This window comes from Rhinopithecus roxellana, chromosome 10 (assembly GCF_007565055.1).
Source record: "Rhinopithecus roxellana isolate Shanxi Qingling chromosome 10, ASM756505v1, whole genome shotgun sequence".
Lineage (NCBI taxonomy): Eukaryota > Metazoa > Chordata > Mammalia > Primates > Cercopithecidae > Rhinopithecus > Rhinopithecus roxellana.
The window spans coordinates 54,479,353-54,494,415 of NC_044558.1; the positions used below are offsets into that span (position 1 = coordinate 54,479,353).

General features: G+C 46.8%; 1 pseudogene across 1 annotated transcript; it reads left to right on the forward strand.

The window, feature by feature from the left end:
* Window positions 1–3,694: 3,694 nt before the first annotated feature.
* Window positions 3,695–4,221, forward strand: LOC115899913 (annotated as a pseudogene). Its single transcript, XR_004059503.1, has one exon. The product of XR_004059503.1 is annotated as a 40S ribosomal protein S20 pseudogene (transcript).
* Window positions 4,222–15,063: the final 10,842 nt, after the last annotated feature.

Consider the following 15,063-nt stretch of genomic DNA (forward strand, 5'->3'; position numbering starts at 1 on the left):
GTCAATGACTGGTCTCTTCCCCGCCCCCCACAAAACAAACAAACAAAAAACTTGTAAAGGTTCTAATAATTTATTAATTACTCCTAAGGCCTCCCTCATTTGATAAGGTTTAGTGCCACAGATTTCCCGCTTAAAATCTCAGACTTTGTACGTCTTTTAAGAAGTCACTGGCCAGTGGCTCACACCTGTAATCCCAGCACTTTGGGAAACCAAGGAGGGGTGGATCACGAGGTCAGGAGATCGAGACCATCCTGCCTAATACAGTGAAACCCCGTCTCCACTAAAAATACAAAAAATTAGCTGGGTGTGGTGGCAGGAACCTGTAGTCCCAGCTACTGGGGAGGCCGAGGCAGGAGAATGCCGTGAACCCTGGAGGCAGAGCTTGCAGTGAGCCGAGATCGAGATCGTGCCACTGCACTCCAGCCTGGGTGACACAGCGAGACTATGTCTCAAAAAAAAAAAAGTTACTATACTAGGTTATTAGGACCTTCCTAACTAGGAAATACAACTTGACTATAAAGTTTCTCATTTCTGACCAGGCGGGATGGCTCACACCTGTAATCCCAACACTGGGAGGTCAAGGCAGGTGGATCACTTTAGCCCAGGAATTTGACACCAGCCTGGGAAACATGGCAAAACCCTGCGTCTACAAAAAATAGAATCACTGAGTAATGACTGAGGTCGCACCACGGCACTCTAGCCTGGGTGACAGAGTGAGAGACACTGTCTCAAGAAAAAATTAGTTTCTCATTTCCGCTTTCCCAGATGTTAAATGTTAGCAGATCCTGATTCTTCTGTATCTAGTAATCAGCCCCTTCACTGAACTCCAATCTTTCTGAATGCACACTGGGGCTTCTGTGTCCTCTGAGGAGTTTACATTGTAACTCCTCGACATACAAGAGCTTGGTAGGGGGTTGAAGAGGAGGTAGGAGATACATGAAAAGGCTACCTCCTGAAGGGGAAGATTTTGAGCATATTGTAAACTTTCTGCTCTTAAGCAAATTTTCTACAGACATTTTAATCTACAAAGTAGCTTCTGATTGGGATAGCCATAATTATATATTAGGACAATAAATGAAAACTAGGACTGTCCCAGGCTAACTAAAACATAACAGTTTACAGATAGCTATGTAGGAATTCCAAGAAAACTAAACTGAGTTTGAGTTGTCAGAGAATGGTTTGAAAGAAATCAAAGGGCTACAATTTAGAAATGGGAAAGTTACAAGTAAATGTAGAGGCAAGAATCCTAAAATGAATATGTGAAAATACACCTAGAAGGAAGATGTTAAAATGGGAATAAATGTGGCTAACATCTAAAACTGGGCTTTAGAACTAAAGAAGTTAAGGCATTTTTATAGAATTCAGTCTTTTGGTCTCCTTAAAAAATGAGGCCAGCCGGGTGCGGTGGCTCACACCTGTAATCCCACCACCTTGGGAGGCCGAGGCAGGCGGATCACAAGGTCAGGAGATCGAGACCATCCTGGCTAACACAGTGAAACCCCATCTCTACTAAAAATGCAAAAGAAAATTAGCTGGGCATGGTGGTATGAGTCTATAGTCCCAGCTACTTGGGAGGCTGAGGCAGGAGAATGGCCTGAACCCGGGAGGCGGAGCTTGCAGTGAGCCGAGATCACGCCACTGCACTCCAGCCTGGGCGACAGAGCGAGACTCTGTCTCGAAAAAAAAAAAAAAAAAAAATTAGCTGGGTGTGGTGGCACATGCCTGTAATCCCAGCTACCAGGGAGGCTGTGGCAGGAGAATCGCTTGAACCTGGGAGGTGGAGGTTGCCATAAGCCGACATCACGCCATTGCACTCCAGCCTGGGCAACAAGAGCGAAAATGTGCCTCAAAAAAAAAAAAAAAAAAAAAAAAAAAAAAATTTTTTTTTAAAAGTCACCTCAACCCATTAGGCTATCAAAAAAAAGTGTTAGCAAGGATGTGAAGAAATGTGAAGAACTTGTGCACTGTTGGTGGGAATGTTAAATGGTGCAGCCACTCTGGAAGAGTATGGCAGATCCTCAAATAATTAAAAATAGAATTACCATAGATGATCCCACAATTCCATTTCTGGTTTTTTTTTTTTTTTTTTTTTTTTTTTTTTTTTTTGAGACAGAGTCTTGCTCTGTTGCCCAGGCTGGAGTGCAGTGGCGGGATCTCAGCTCACTGCAAGCTCCACCTCCCGGGTTCCCGCTATTCTCCTGCCTCAGCCTCCCAAGTAGCTGGGACTACAGGCACCCGCCACCTCTCCCGGCTAGTTTTTTTTTTGTATTTTTAGTAGAGACGGGGTTTCACCATGTTAGCCAGGATGGTCTCGATCTCCTGACCTCGTGATCCGCCCGTCTCGGCCTCCCAAAGTGCTGGGATTACAGGCTTGAGCCCCCCGCGCCCGGCCTCCATTTCTGGTTTTAAACCCAAAAGAATTACAATCGGGCCGGGCGCGGTGGCTCAAGCCAGTAATTCCAGCACTTTGGGAGGCCGAGACGGGCGGATCACGAGGTCAGGAGATCGAGACCATCCTGGCTAACATGGTGAAACCCCGTCTCTACTAAAAAAATACAAAAAAAATACTAGCCGGGCGAGGTGGCGGGCGCCTGTAGTCCCAGCTACTCAGGAGGCTGAGGCAGGAGAATGGCGTGAACCCGGGAGGTGGAGCTTGCAGTGAGCTGACATCCGGCCACTGCCCTCCAGCCTGGGCGACAGAGCGAGACTCTGTCTCAAAAAAAAAAAAAAAAAAAAATTACAATCAGGGACTCAGTGTTACAACCATACTCATAGCAGCATTATTCACAATAGACAAAGGCAGCAGAAACCCAAGTGTCCATCAACAGATGAATGCTTAAATAAGATGTGGTATATAGCCAACAGGAGAATATTATTTGGCTGGGCGCAGTGGCTCATGCCTGTAATCCCAGCACTTTGGGAAGCCAGGATCGCTTGGCCAGGGAGTATAAAGGATTGTCTGAGCTCAGGACTTTTGAGACTAGCCTGGGCAAAATGGTGAATCCCAGCCCTTTGGGAGACCGAGGCGGGTGGATCATCTGAGGTCAGGAGTTCAAGACCACCCTGGCCAACACGGTGAAACCCTGGTCACTACTAAAAATACAAAAATGAGCCGGACATGGTTGTGGACGCCTATAATCCCGCTACTTGGGAGGCTGAGGCAGGAGAATCACTTGAACCCAGGAGGCAGAGGTTGCAGTGCGCCAAGATCATGCCATTGCACTCCAGCCTGGGCAACAAGACCAAAACTCTGTCTAAACACACACACAAAAAATTAGCCGGGCATAGTGGGACGTCCCAGCTACTAGAGAGGTGGAGGTGGGAGGATCCCTTGATCCTGGCAGGCAGAGGTTGTAGTGAGCCATGATCACACCACTACACTCCACCCTGGGTGACAAAGATTCTGTGTCAAAAAATATATGTAAGACTGGGCATGATGGCTAACGCCTTTAATCCCAACATTTTGGCAGCCCGAGGCAGGCAGATCATCTGAGGTCAGGAGTTCAAGACCAGCCTGGCCAACATGGTGAAATCCTGTCTCTATAAAAATATAAAACAAAATTAGCCAAGTGGCTGAGGCACAAGAATCACTTCAACCTGGGAGGTGGAGGTTGCCGTAAACTGACACGGCACCACTGCACTCCAGCCTGGGTGACAGAGCCAGACTCTGTCTCAAAAAAAACAAAATTACTTTTCGAGGAAGACGCGGTTGTAGGGCTTGCGGATCTTTGGTTCACACGCTCCTGCTCCTGACTCACCGCTGTTCGCTCTCGCCGAGGAACAAGTCGGTCAGGAAGCCGCGCAGCAGCCATGGCTTTTAAGGATACCGGAAAAACACCCGTGGAGCCGGAGGTGGCAATTCACCGAATTCGAATCACCCTAACGAGCCGCAACGTTAAATCCCTGGAAAAGGTGTGTGGTGACTTGATCAGAGGCGCAAAGGAAAAGAACCTGAAAGTGAAAGGACCAGTTCGAATGCCTACCAAGACTTTGAGAATCACTACAAGAAAAACTCCTTGTGGTGAAGGTTCTAAGACATGGGATCGTTTCCAGATGAGAATCCACAAGCGACTCATTGACTTGCACAGCCCTCTGAGATTGTTAAGCAGATTACTTCCATCAGTATTGAGCCAGGAGTTGAGGTGGAAGTCACCATTGCAGATGCTTAAGTCAACTATTTTAATAAATTGATTACCAGTTGTTAAAAAAAAAAAAAAAAAATTAGCCAGGTGTGGTTGCCCATGCCCCTAACCCCAGCTACTTCGAAGGCTAAGGCAGGAGAGTCCTTTGATCCCAGGAGGCTGAGGTTGCAGTGAGCCAAGATCATGCCATTGCACTCCAGCCTGGACAACAAGAGCAAAACTCCAAAACTCCATCTCAAAAAAAAAAAATGTGTGTGTATGTGTGTGTATAAAATATTATTTTATATATATTAATATATATATTATTCAGCCTTAAAAAGGAAAGAAATTCTGTCACATGCTGAAACATAAATTGTTGACATTATGCCAAATGAAATGAGCCATCCACAAAAGGGCAAATAGTGTATGATTCCTTTTTTTTTTTTTTTTTTTTTTTTGAGTTGGAGTCTCCCTCTGTCACTCAGGCTGGAGTGCAGTGGCACAATCTCAGCTCACCATGCCTGGCCCCTGAATGTTTTCTTAAATGAATACTTAACTAATCTTCCAGATATCACCTTTGGTCAGAACTCAAGATTTATAAATGGCCCTCACCATACCAATGCTTTCTAACTGAGAGATTCTAATAGTTAAGCAGGAATATCATCGCCCCTATTCATCCTGAAGAAGTTACAGAAGGCCGGGCGCAGTGGCTCATGCCTGCAATCCCAGCACTTTGGAAAGCCGAGGTGGGCGGATCACCTGAGGTCAGGAGTTTGAGATCAGCCTGGCCAACACAGAGAATCCCCGTTTCTACTAAAAATATAAAAATGAGCCGGGTGTAGTGGCTCATGCCTGTAATCCCAGCTACTCAGGAGGCTGAGGCAGGAGAATAACTTGAACCCAGGAGGTGGAGGTTGGAGTGAGCCAACATCATGCCACTGGACTCCAGCCTGGGCAACAGAGCAAGACTCTGCTTCAAAAATAAAAAAAAATTTTTAAAAGGCCAGGCCCAGTGGCTCACGCCTGTAATTCCAGCACTTTGGGAGGCCAAGGTGGGTGGATCACAAAGTCAGGAGTTCAAGACCAGCCTGGCCAACATAGTGAAAGCCCATCTCTACTAAAAATACAAAAAAAAATTAGCTAGGCATGGTCAGGGGCACCTGTAATCCCAGCTACTCAGGAGGCTGAGGCAGGAGAACTGCTTCAGCCCAGGAGGTGGAGGTTGCAGTGAGCGGAGATTGCACCACTGCACTCCAGCCTGGGTGACAGAGTGAGACTCAGCATCTCAAAAAAAAAAAAAAAAAAAAGGTTAAGGGTTCTCTTATAAAAGGGATGGGGTAAATGTCAGAGGTGTTTAAACCAGGCCAGGCGCGTTGGCTCATGCTTGTAATTGGTTCATGCCTGTAACACCAGCACTTTGGGAGGTCTAGGCAAGTGGATCACCTGAAGTCAAGAGTTAGAGAACAGCCTGGCCAACATGGCAAAACCCTGTCTCTACTAAAAATACAAACATTAGCCAGTTGTGGTAGTGCACGCCTGTAATCCTAGCTACTCTGGAGGCTGACACAGGAGAATCGCTGGAATCCAGAAGGCCTAGGTTGCAATAAGCCAAGATCACTCCACTGCACTCCAGCCTGGGAGACAGAGTGAGACACCATCTCGAAAAACAAACAAAAGAAACAGGTTGCAGTAAAGAAGCCAGCTAAATCCCACCAAAACCCAGGTGGCCACCAGAGTGACTTCTGGTCGTCCTCACTGCTATACTCCCACCAGCCTGACCAACATGGTGAAACACCTTCTCTACAAAAATACAATTAGCCGGGCATGATGGCAGGTGCCTGTAATCTCAGCTACTCAGGAGGCTGATGGGGGAGAATCTCTTGAACCCGGGAGGTAGAGGTTGCAGTGAGCTGAGCTCACACCATTGCACAACAGCCTGGGCGACAGAGCGGGACCTCCATCTCAAAAAACAGACAAACAGGCCAGGCGCGGTGGCTCACGCCTGTAATCTCAGCATTTTGGGAGGCTGAGGCAGGCGGATCACCTGAGGTCAGGAGTTCGAGACCAGCCTGACCAACAGGGAGAAACTCCGTCTCTACTAAAAATACAAAAAATAAAAATAAAAATTGGCCAGGCATGGTGGTGCATGCCTGTAATCCCAGCTACTCCAAAAGCTGAGGTAGGAGAATTGCTTAAACTCTGCTTGAACCCAGGAGGTGGAGGTTGCGGTGAGCCGAGATCCCACTGTTGCACTCCAGCCTGGACAACAAAAGCAAAACTCCATCTCAAAAAAAAAAAGGTCAGGCGCGGTGGCTTATGCCTATAATCCCACCACTTTGGGAGGCTGAGGCGGGCAGATCATGAGGTCAGGAGTTTGAGACCAGCCCAGCCAATATGGTGAAAACCCACCTCTACTAAAAATACAAAAAAAAAAAAAAAATTAACGGGGCTTGGTGGTGCATGTCTGTAGTCCCAGCTACTCCAGAGGCTGAGGCAGAAGAATCACTTGAACCCGGGAGGCAGAGGTTGCAGTAAGCTGAGACTGTGCCACTGCACTCCAACCTGGGCAACAAAGTGAGACTCCTCAAAAAAAAAAAAAAAAAAAATTAGCGGTGGCATGCTCCTGTAGTCCTGGCTACTAGGGAGGCTGAGGCAGAAGAATTGCTCGAACCGGGGAGGCAGAGGTTGCAGTGAGCTGAGATCCTGACACTGCACTCCAGCCTGGGCAACAGAGCGAGACTCCATCTCAAAAAAAATAATAATAATGCTAGACTCTCAGTTAATCTCTTCAGGATTGGGTGGAACTGGTAGGAGAAAGATCTAGTTATGTTAGTACAGATTACTCACAGATGCAAATTTTCCCCCACAAAAGATGGCTTGGTAGGCCTTTATTTATGTATTTATTTAGAGAGGAAGTCTCTCTCTATAGCCCAGGCTGGAGTACAGTGGCGCAATCTCAGCTCACTGAATGAACCTCCACCTCCTGGGTTCAGCGATTCTTCTGCCTCAGCCTGAGTAGCTGGGATTACAGGTGCACACCACCACACCCGGCTAATTTTTGTATTTTTAGTAGAGACGGGGTTTCACCATGTTAGTCAGGCTGGTCTGGAACTCCTGACCTTGTGATCTGCCCACCTCGGCCTCCCAAAGTGCTGGGATTACAGGCGTGAGCCACCACGCCAAGCCTTATTGATTTTTGTTTTTTCAGACAGAGTCTCACTCTGTTGCCCAGGCTGGAGTGCACTGGTGCAATCTTGGCTTACTGCAAGCTCTGCCTCCTGGGTTCACGCCATTTTCCTGCCCCAGCCTCCCGACTTGCTGGGACTACAGGCGCCCACCACCACACCTGGCTTTTTTTTTTTTTTTTTTTTTTTGTATTTTTAGTAGAGACAGAGTTTTGGCGTGTTAGCAAGGATGGTCTCGATCTCCTGACCTCGTGATCTGCCTGCCTCGGCCTCCCAAAGTTGTGGGATTACGTGTGTAAGCCACTGCACCCGGCCTATTTATTTATATTTAATTTAATTATTTTTCAGAGACAGAGTCTGCCTTTGTTGCTCAGGCTGGTCTCTAAATCCTGACTTTAAGCAATACTCCTGCCTCTGCCTCCCAGTACTGGGATTACAGGCAAGAGCCACTGTGCCCACCATTTCAAAATATAGCAAAGAAACGTATTTGAGGTAAAATATTTTTATTTCCTTTTTTATCTCTCATGTGATGTTATACTAGCATCAGGTTGGAATTTTGCTAGTCTCTTTTGTCCCCTTTTATTTTTTTTTGAAAGAGTCTCACTCTGTTGCCCAGGCTAAAGTACAGTGGTTCGATTTCAGCTCACGGCAACCTTGGTCTCCCAGGTTCAAGAGATTCTCCTGCCTCAGCCTCCTGAGTAGCTGGGATTACAGGTGTGCACTACCATGCCCAGCTGATTATTGTATTTTTAGTAGAAACAGGGTTTCACCATGTTGGCCAGGCTGGTCTGAAACACCTGATCGGCCCGCCTGAACTAATTTTTCAGGAGTTTAGGGGTCCTTTTGGACAAATGGGGATCCATTCAGTCAGTTCGGGGGCTTAAAATGTTATTTTTTATCTATCTATCTATCTATCTATTTTTTGAGACAGAGTTTCGCCCTTGTTGCCAAACCTGGAGTTCAATGGCCCAGTCTCAGCTCACCACAACCTCCGCCTCTTGGGTTCAAGCAATTCTCCTGTCTTAGCCTCCTGAGTAGCTGGGACCAAAGGCACACGCCACCACACCTGGCTAATTTTTATATTTTTAGTAGAGATGGGGGTTTCACCATGTTGGCCAGGATGGTCTCGATCTCTTGACCTTGTGATCCACCCACCTCGGCCTCCCAAAGTGCTGGGATGACAGGCATGCGCCACCGCGCCCAGCCTAAATTTTATTTTCCACAATTCTAACACCCAGAACTGAGATTGCTGGATTTTTGATTTCTGAATTAAGCACAAAGTTTCCTGACCTGTGTCCCAAGAGTTGCCTTTACAGTCCCACTGATTTGTTGATCTAGTTCTTCGAAATCTTCATTAAGACCAGGCATGGTTGCTCACGCCTACAATCCCAGTACTTTGGGATGCCAAGGAGGGTGGATCACCTGAGGTCAGGGGTTCGAGACCAGCCTGCCCAACATGGTGAAACCCTGTCTGTACTAAAAATACAAACATTAGCCGGGCATGGGCACCTGTAATCCCAACTACTTGGGAGGCTGAGGCTGGAGAATTGCTTGAACCCAAGAGGCAGAGATTGCAATGACCAGAGACCACCAATTACACTCCAGCCTGGGTGACAAGAGTGAAACGCCGTCTCAAAAAAAAAAAAAAAAAAGAAAAAGAAATCTTCAATAAATTAGATATTTTTCTGCCTTTTCATTTGGTATAAATCTGGCTTAAAGAAGCAGACACTGCCTACATGCATTTAATGACTCTAAGAAAGCAGCAACTCCCAAAGGACACAAATTAAGGATGAAAATCGCTAACTGCTCTTGTATGATGGAGAGTTGTGTCAGGAAGTGAAGAAATTTCCTCTTTTGTTATTTAAAAGGGAGACTAAGAGACTGTGGTTAGCAATTCATAATAGCCTGTGTCTCCAGCCCATGAGAGTCACTTGGGGCCTGCGCGGTGGCTCACGCCTGTAATAGCAGCACTTTTGGAGGCTGAGGCGGGCAGATTACTTGAGGTCAGGAGCTTGAGACCAGCCTGGCCAAGCTCTTTAGTGAATCCTCTTTAGGTGAATCCTCGTCTCTACTAAAAACATAAAAATTAGCTGAGTCTGGTGTCAGGCACCTGTAATCTCAGCTACTCTGAAGGCTGAGGCAAGAGAATCGCTTGAAGCTGGGAGGCAGAGGTTGCGGTTTGCTGAGATCATGTCATTGCACACCCACCTGGGCAACAAAGCAAAACTCCATCTCAAAAAAAAAAAAAAAGGCCGGGCACGGTGGCTCACGCCTGTAATCCCAGCACTTTGGGAGGCCACGAGGTCAGGAGATCGAGACCATCCTGGCTAACACGGTGAAACCCTGTCTCTACTAAAAATACAAAAAATTAGCTGGGGGCAGTGGTAGGCACCTGTAGTCCCAGCCTACTCTGGAGACTGAGGCAAGAGAATGGCGTGAACCCGGGAGGCGGAGCTTGCAGTGAGATGAGATGGCGCCACTGCACTCCACCCTGGGTGACAGAGCGAGACTCGGTCTCAAAAAAAAAAAGGGGAGGCATTTGTGACCTTGATTCACCAGGTGTGGGGGCGCACCCCTGTAATCCCAGCTACTCCGGAGGCTGAGGCAGGAGAATCACTTGAACCCGGGAGGCGGAGGCTGCAGTGAGCCGAGATCAGCCATTGAACTCCAGCCTGGGCAACAAGAGCGAAACTCCTTTTCAAAAAATAAATAAATAAATTAGCCATGTGTGATGGCACCCGCCTGTAGTCCCAGCTGCTTGGGAGGCTGGGTAGGAGGATCACTCAAGCCCAGAGGTCAAGGCTACGGTGAGCAGAAATCATGCCACTGCACTCCAGCCTGGGTGACAGAGTGAAACCCTATCTCAAAAAGATAAAATAAATAAGGCCAGGTGCGGTGGCTCACCTCTGTAATCCCAGCACTTTGGGGGCCGAGGCAGGTGGATCACCTTAGGCCAGGAGTTTGAGACCAACCTGGCCAACATGATGAAACCCTGTCTCTACTAAAAATGCAAAAATAGCCAGGTGTGGTGGTGCGCACCTGTACTCCCAGCTACTTGGTAGGTTGAGGCGGGAGAATTGCTTGAATCTGTGAGGTGGAGGTTGCAGTGAGCCGGGATGGCACCACTGCACTCCATCCTGGGTGACAGAGTGAGACCCTGTCTCAAAAAATAAATAAATAACAAAAAAAGAAACAGAAGACAGCCTTTTCAAGAAAAAGGAATGACTGGTCAACTATGTCAAACACTTAGGTCAGAGGCCTTTGAACAAGAGCAATTCCATCTTGAATTAGAGCAGGGTAAAATGAGGCTGAGACCTCCTGGGCTGCATTACCAGGATATCAGGCATTCTACGCCACAGGATGAAATAGGAGGTCGGCCCAAGGTACAGGTCACAAAGACTTTGCTGATAAAACCAGCATGTGGTAAAGAAGCCAGCCAAAGACCACCAAAACCAAGATGGCAACGAAAAGCGACCCCTCGTCATCCTCACTGCTCATTATATGCTTATAATTCATTAGCACACCAAAAGACACTCCCACTAGCACCATGAAGGTTTACAGATGTCATGGCAAAGTCAGGAAATTATCCAATAAGTCTAAAAAGGGGAGGAGCCATCAGTTCCGGGAATTGTCATGCCTTTCCCAGAAAGCTCATAAGTAATCCACCCCTTGTTTAGCATGTAATCAATAAATAATCATAAAAGTAGTCAACCAGTAGCCCTCGGGGCTGCTCTGGCTATGGAATAGGCATTCTTTTATTTCTTTACTTTCCTTTTTTCTTTTTTTTGAGACAGAGTCTCGCTCTGTCGCCCAGGCTGGAATGCAGTGGCCGGATCTCAGCTCACTGCAAGCTCCGCCTCCCGGGTTCACGCCATTCTCCTGCCTCAGCCTCCCGAGTAGCTGGGACTACAGGCGCCCGCCACCTCGCCCGGCTAGTTTTTTTGTATTTTTTTAGTAGAGACGGGGTTTCACCGTGTTAGCCAGGATGGTCTCGATCTCCTGACCTCGTGATCCGCCCATCTCGGCCTCCCAAAGTGCTGGGATTACAGGCTTGAGCCACCGCGCCCAGCTATTTCTTTACTTTCCTAATAAACTTGTTTTCACTTTACTATACGGAGGTGTCTGACTTCTTTCTTGCTTGAGGCCCAACAACCCCCTCTTGGGGTATGAATAGGGACCCCTCTGTGGTGACACTTCAAAGAGATCAAGAACAGGTCGGGCGCAGTGGCTCATGTCTGTAATCCCAGCACTTTGGGAGGCCGAGGCGGGTGGATCACGAGGTCAGGAGATCGAGACCATCCTGGCTAACACGGTGAAACCCCGTCTCTACTAAAAATACAAAAAATTAGCCGGGCATGGTGGCGGGCACCTGTAGTCCCAGCTACTCGGGAGGCTGAGGCAGGAGAATGGCGTGAACCCGGAAGGCAGAGCTTGCAGTGAGCCGAGATCGCGCCACTGAACTCCAGCCTGGGTGAGAGTGAGACTCCGTCTCAAAAAAAAAAAAAAAAAAAAAAAAGTACAACAATTAGCTGAGCATGGTGGCACACACCTGTAATCCCATCTACACAGGAGACTGAGACAGAAGAATTGCTTGAACTCAGAACCCAGGAGGCGGAGGACGCAGTAAGCCATTGCACTCCAGCCTGGGCAACAAGAGCGAAACTCTGTCTCAAAAAAAAAAAAAAAAAAAAAAAGAACAGAGACTGAAAAAAAAAAGGGCTTTTTTTTTTTCCTGACAGAGTGTCTCTGTCACCCAAGCTGGAGTACATGGCGTGATCTCAGCTCATTTCCACCTTGACCTCCTGGGCTCAAGTGATCCACCCACCTCAGCCTCCTAAGTAGCTAGGACTACACCACACATGGCTAATTGTTTGTGTGTGTGTGTGTGTGTGTGTGTGTGAAATGGAGTATCACTCTGTTGCCCAGGCTGGAGTGCAGTGATGTGATCCCAGCTCACTGCAATCTCCACCTCCCAGTTTCAAGCGATTCTCTGATCCTCAGCCTCCCAAGTAGCTGGGATTACAGACACAAGCCACCACGCCCAGCTAATTTTTTTTTTTTTGAAACAGAGTCTCACTGTGTTGCCCAGGCTGGAGTGCTGGAGTGCAGTGACACGATCTCGGCTCACTACAACCTCTGCCTCCCAGGTTCAAGCAATTCTCCTGTCTTAGCCTTCCGAGTAGCTGGGACTACAGGGGCCCGCCACCACACCCAGATAATTTTTGTATTTTTAGTAGAGACATTCACCATGTTGGTCAGGCTGGTCTCAAACTCCTGACCTCAGGTGATCTGCCCGCCTTGGCCTCCCAAAGTGCTGAGATTACAAGCGTGAGCCACTGTGCCAGGCCACATGGCTAATTTGGGGTTCTTTTTTTTTTTTTTTTTTTTTTTGGTAGAGACAGGTTTTCACCATGTTGCCCAGGCTGATCGTGAACTCCTGGGCTCAGGCAAATAACAGGATTATAGGCATGGGCCACTGTGCTCGGCCTGAAAAAAAGGACCTTTGAATTTGACAATTGAGTGGCTTACAGTGTATCCATTTTGGTAGCTTGGTGGAGTGTGAACCAATGAATGAATAGCAAAGAAGTACCTTTAGTGAGAATAGTTAGTGGAGTAATCTTAGAAATGTGGAAAAAGTTTAACAGACCACAGCATAAAAAGGAGGCCTGAGGAAAGATCTGTTTTGTCTTGCTTTTTAGAATGGAACACCTAAACACATTTGTAGACAAAATGGAAAGATTAAGAGAATAAACTGCAAATTCATACTCCTGGAAAAGGCCGGAGACAATGACATTAAGAACACACACAGATGGCCAGGCACTGTGGCTCACACTGTAATCCCAGCATTTTGGGAGGCTGAGGTGGGCGGATCACCTGAGGTCAGGAGTTTGAGACTAGCCTGACCAACATGGCAAAACCCCATCTCTACTAAAAATAAAAAAATTAGCCGGGCGTGGTGGCACATGCCTATAATCCCAGGCTGAGCAGAAGAATCACTTGAATGTGATAGGCGGAGGTTGCATTGAGCTGGGAACACACGCAGAAAAGATCATCCTGTGCTTGAAAGGGGACACTTTTTTTTTTTAAATTTATTATTGTTGTTGTTTTAATTGAGACAAGGTTTGGATCTATTGCCCAGGCTGAAGTGCAGTGTCATGATCTCGGCTCCCTGCAACCTCCAGAAGAAGGACACGTCTATAGAGATGGAAGCACAACAAGATTTCACAAGTTAGATACTACATGGGAGTTAGATCTTAATTTCCATGTTGTAGTACCTAACAAACCTGCAAACAGAAAGCTTAAGTGATCTGAGGTCCTCTGCTGTAAAAAATATTTCTGTCATGGATCTGGCACCTAATTCATTCATTCAACAAATATATATTGAGCGGGCAGGCATGGTGGCTCAAGCCTGTAATCCCAGCACTTTGGGAGGCCAAGATGGATGTATCACTTGAACCTAGGAGTTCGAGACTAGCCTGAGCAACATGGCAAAACCCCATCTCTACAAAATACTTTTTTAAATTAGCTGGGAGTGGTAGTGCACACCTATAGTATCAGCTACTTGGGAGACTGAGGTGGGAGGATCACCTGAGCCTGGGGAGGTCAAGGCAGCAGTGAGCCACAATCACATCACTACACTCCAGGCTGAGCAACGGAGGCTGTGTCTCAAAACAAAATGTGTGTATGTATATATATATACACACACATATATATGTGTGTGTGTATGTATGTCTATTCTTTGTGTGTATACACACAGATACACACAGAGCAAGAGAGAGAGAGTGCAAGCGCCAGAATCAAGTTTAAAAGCCCTTCCCTTAGACTTACTTTCATCTCCTTCCCTCTTCCTAATGCCTTCTCTCTTTCCTTTGGCTTTTATCCTCTCCTGCCTCATACCAGACCTTGTTCTCCCTGTTATCCTGTCTTCATCAACCCCTCCTCTCTTTCCACTGGCTTCTTTTCTCACCCATCAAACATGATAAAACATCCCATTCCTAAACAAGCCACAAAAAAACCCTTTCCTCAACTACTAAATATAAACAATATTAAATCATATTTCTACTCCTCCATCTGTCCCTTTCAGTCTCAGCTAATGGTGTCGAATTTCACCCAGTCTCCCAAACTAGAAACCTCCTTCTCTGACTCCTTTTCTAACTGGTCTTCAAGGTTAGAAATACATCAAAATTCTGGGTTAGCTTTATCTGTCCATTCCTACTGCCACTGCTTTAGTTCTGGGTCTAATCTCTTGCCTAAACTACCATGACTGGTTTGTCCATAGTTTTTCTCCATTACAGCTAAATTATTAATATATTTAACAAACATTTTTGAGCAACTACTATGTGCCAGGGACTGAGAATAGTGAGAAAAGTATGACAGCAGTGCTCTCACTCAAGAAATGTGTCCACTAGGCCATGCACAGTAACTCATGCCTGTAATCCCAGCATCACCATATACCACATCTGGCTAATTTTTTATTTTTGTAGTGACGGGCTCTCCCTATGTTGTCCAGGTTGGTCTCAAACTCCTGGGTTCAAGCAATCCTCCCATCTTGGTCCCCCAAGTACTGGGATTACAGGAATGAGCCACCCTGCCCACTCAGGGGTCTTATTTTCTATAATATAAACATAAGGTGATGTTTGGGGTAGAACAGTGGTCCTCAATGTTTTTGGCACCAGAAATGGGTTTTGTGCAAGACAAGTTTTTCCATGGTAAGGGAATAGTTTTGGAATGAAACTGTTCCATCAAGCATTAGATTC